Below are 4,716 nucleotides of genomic sequence, written 5' to 3' on the forward strand. Positions count from 1 at the left end.
TCAGGCAAATGCAATATTTTGTACCTTTCCCAGTGCAAGAAATATAGCCACATGAATTGTAGGCCTTTTGCACCATCGACATTTTGATTTGTCCTATGAGGAAAACCAGGTGTCTCAGTAAGCTGCAGCAACACGGTGTGACAATAAGTCAGCATGCACGGTAATGGGCCCTGAAATGAGTTCAACTAAATGGAATGTTGCCGTCATAAATTTCATTATATACAGCTGGGCTTTTCCTACTGTAACATATCAGTACGGCTTGACATTACTAATCACAGGAAGTCAGCATCACCTGTAGCCAAACAATGCTATCTTGTAGCCCAGAAGCTGACGGAGAGTTAACGTCAAGGCCAGACTAGGGGGGGAAATCTAGACCAATAGCATGCTTCTTTATTAGAATGGCAGTAGCATTATTACCAAGGTGAAATCTGTCTGACTTTGCCTTCTTGGAGAAAATGCCACTGCTGATTAGTATTTAGGTCAATGGCTGCTTTATCTGAAATTCACAAAACACTCTCATTTTCATTAGTATAAATTAAATTCCATTCAATTACACGCTGAATGACCAATTTGCTTCTGCTTTATAGCAGCACCCTGAGTGGACACGGTAGAAACTGGGGGGAAAAATCAAATCAGATCCTTTCCCTTTGCCTTAAAACCACAGTTTTCTACTCCTGACACACGTCTTTTATATAGATAGGATAATACTGTGAGACTGAGGCTCATAAAGAATTTATGAGACCTTGTTTCTCAAACTGTCCCTTCCTCACAAATGATTGACCTTTTCTCTTTGTCCTGCTTTGAGCTGTTTGTGTAAATAAAATACATCTTAAAAATGGTGCATAACACTTTGTCTAGTCGAAGGGCAGTTAGTCCAACTGTGATTTGAGAGGTGTAATATGCCCCGTCATCAAACTAAATAGACTGCCAAAACATTAAAACAACCTAATATAATAATAAAACAGCCTAATATTGAGTAGGTCCCCCTCGTGCAACCAAAATAACTCTGAGCCATCAAGGCCTGGACTTCACATCAACTCTGAAGGTGTCCTGTGGTATCAGGGACCAAGACATTAGCAGCAGATCTTTTAAGTCCTGGAAGTAGCGATGTGTCGCCTCCATAGATCAGAATTGTCCTGGAGAGTCTGCCGGTCTAAACCCCACCATGACCATGTACACCTCATAAAGGGCTGTATGGTCCGCAGAAATGTTTAGGTTGGTGGTCTGGGTCAAAGAAACACCTACATGAATGTTTCCAGCAGATCATTGCCCAGAGTATGACACTGCCTCCACCAGTTTGTCGACTTCTCAGAATGAACCTTGCTGCCATCTCTTTTTCAGATAAATGATGCACCACATGATGCACCTGGCCATAGATTAAAGAGTCAGTCTCAGTTACCTGGCCAGGCCACATTTTTCTATTGCCCCGTGGCCTGTGTCTGATGCTCATGTGTCAAATTGAAGGCTGTCATGTAAGTTAATACAGGGCAATGCTCTAATCTGTGATACACTGTGTGTTCTGACACCATTACATCATAGTCAGCATTAAGGTTTTTAACATTATACTACAACTCTCCTATGAGATTAGACCACAGGGGCTCCCAACGCATATAGTTGAGCCTTAGGTGCACATGACCCAGTCGCCAGTCCACTGGTTGTCCTTCCTTGGACCACTGTAACCCTATTCAGGACTTTCATGTTGCCATACGTAGAAGGTCTTTCGGGGTCCATTGGACAAGAATGGAAAGAATATGTGCAAAATATTTGTTGGTGTGCATTATAGACTTTTATACTATGTTAAATACATTTTCTGATAAGTTGACGCATTTTTGTTTCCAAATCAAAAAACAAACAAATGTCTCTCTTTTTATATTTAAAAAAGAAAAATCAACAATAAAAAAACAATACCTGTCACCTAAACTAAATGGCCTGGGGTCCAAAAGACCCCAAAAGTCCTGAGTAGGGTTAAGGCATTTCTTTTTTTTTAGGGCACTAATCACTGTATACTGGAAACACCTCATAAAACTTTCTGTTCTGGAAATATTCTAACCCACTTATCTTGCAACCACATTTTGGCCCCGTCATGGTTGCTCAGGTGTTTTTTGCCCATTTTTTGGTCTCTTTTTAGCACATCAGCTTTAAGACTTGATTCCTAATATACCCCACCCCTTGACAGATGCCACTGCAGTTGATCAATGTTATTCACATCACCTGTCAGTGGTCTGAATGTTTGGAGTTGTTTTTGCTACCAGGTGCCAGTCATATTCTTCCAAACCTGATAAATACCAAAAAGCTTGTTTGGTAGGAACAAGACCTTCTTCTTTGACAAGCAACTCAAACTACCAAAACTTATTCTCTGTCTCGCAGTACAGACTGGCAAAGCTGGTTTGGAAATGACGTATTACAACGGCCAAGCCCCCAGTCACCAGGGCAGACAGGCTTCATGGCATTCATCCACAGATCCAGATCTTCAGTGCTGGAGACAAAGTGGAAGGGCCCCTGGAGCCATGTCAAGCTAATCATTGCAGCCAAAGGTAATTGCATTGACTTAAGTCCCCACAGGCACACTATTAGAAAATCCTAATCAGTGTCATTGGTAGAAAGACAAGGGGTGCTTACCTTTCACAACCAATTAGAGTTATCCATGCAGCTAAGAACCATTCATTGAAAATGCTGAAATCCCCTCATTCAGACTATTCTTTAAAGATGCTCTAGCTCAAGAAATCTTAGACGGTAGTAATGCTACAACACATTATTCCTCAGTCTTTGACATAGCAGATTACCAACTAACTTAGAAAAGATGTGCTGTAAGTTTTCCAGGAGAACATCTGTTACATGCAAACCTTTCTCTGCCAAAAGAGAAGGGCTTTACACCTGTAAGCTGGTGGCATTCATTATGTCAGCCACTTTTTCATGTATTGCGCAAAACTGATTGGTACCTGCTGGCCTAAATAACGTTTATAAATGTCTGGACTTACACTAGAAAAATATCAAAAGAAGGTATTCATATTTTCTGACAATAAAAAATAGACTTGTTTTCATGACTCATGTTCCTCAACATATCAGAATTAAAGCACACTTGTATTTTTAAATAGAAATGTTTACAGTTCTGTTCATGAACAAACTATACGTTACACAGTGTTTGCTCATCTGATGTGAGACTGACAATTGCTAAATATGTGCCAAATGAAATACTAGGAGGTGATCCTGAAACACCCAGCATGCACTCTCATCTGTATATTACATATGAGAAGTCTGCCATCTAGTGGGAGAAAACTCAGCTTTTCGCTTATAGGCTGAAAAGAGTAAATACAACTCCTGCATGTTTTTGAGTATTCAAAGGCTGCCATCTAGTGAGTGATAACCATAACTGCAAGTCAGAGGAGCAACCTGCAACTCGGGGCACCAAATGAAACCACAAGCAAGAAAGGAAGGTCAAAAGATGGAGCCATGATTCTGGTAAAACAAGCTAAACATCTTGTGGCGTCACACATTTCAAAGTGCTATGCTGACACTTTCTTATGGGAGAAGGCCAGGAGCAGGCAAATAGCAGTTTGTAGCACACTGCAAGCTCACCCTGATATTAAGGATCTTTTATCTCTATGAAAACAACATACCTGTCCGCCATCTTCACCCTCAGCCAGTTATTTGTTGTTTTGAAAGATGCGTGACGTGACCTCAGCGTGAACCGCCGCAGGTAGACTCAGGAGTGATGCAGTGTCAGAACCAATGTTAGCGGGTCTTATCACAGAGCTTTCTCACCTCACAGTACCTCTACCCCCTTTATTTCCTGTGCTGTAAACAAGCTGACCCTTGTGGGCCTCATGTTTCCTGGGACCTGCCCCTCCTGCTTTACACATCTTTTCACAAGACTGAGTAATCGTGGTGGAAGAAAACACTGTGTCAGAGCCCCGGCTGCCTGCTGCTCACTGACCCTCGCTTGTACACAGCGCCGCATGGGTTAGAAAATAACCTTATATGGTCGACGGCATCTTTGCGCCAAGTCAGAGAGTCGGTCAAGGAAAGAAAACTACTCGTACTTCTGTTAAGTCTCAGTTTGAGAAGAGACACGGAGGAGAAGAGGGCAATAAGTTTTATTGTGGGGCAGGGCTGTAAAAACACAAAGGCAGCAATTAGTGAGGAATCCTGGTATGACTTGGGCAGTAGGGAAATTCTACTTGCCAAGGATGAAGTGTTTTTTACAGTTATTTTTAGATGCACATGTGAGCAGGATCTAGTTGACAGATTTACAGCTGGTAAAGAAGTCCATGATTTTTCTCTGTGTTTTATTCATAGACTGGTTGTTGCAGCTTCCAGCTCAGAGTGTGATGCTGTCTGTGTGTTAGTGTGAGTTTATGGAATGTAAAACATTGTATGTACTCACACAATGAAGTGTTTTAATGCAAAGCTGACTCTAAAGTGGAATGAATGCATCTCACAAGGCATGCTCTGCAGAACTGACCTTACAGCCATGACAGTTATTTCATATAAGCTAAGATCTTCTAATATGTGGATGCAGATTAAAATGTTTATAGGTGTTTAAAACGTACATTCTGTTACAAAAACTTTAGATTCTCAGAAAAAGATGGTAAAATATTTATTGAAAATATGTTGTTTGTGATTTGTGAATCTAAGGGCTCCTAATTAGGCTGCAATCCTCAAAATAAGTAGATGATTATCATTATAAAAATAGGTTTAGCTTTCATTTTTGTAGCT

The sequence above is a fragment of the Stegastes partitus genome, unplaced genomic scaffold (assembly GCF_000690725.1).
Source record: "Stegastes partitus isolate 25-593 unplaced genomic scaffold, Stegastes_partitus-1.0.2 Scaffold252, whole genome shotgun sequence".
NCBI classification, from domain to species: Eukaryota; Metazoa; Chordata; class Actinopteri; family Pomacentridae; genus Stegastes; species Stegastes partitus.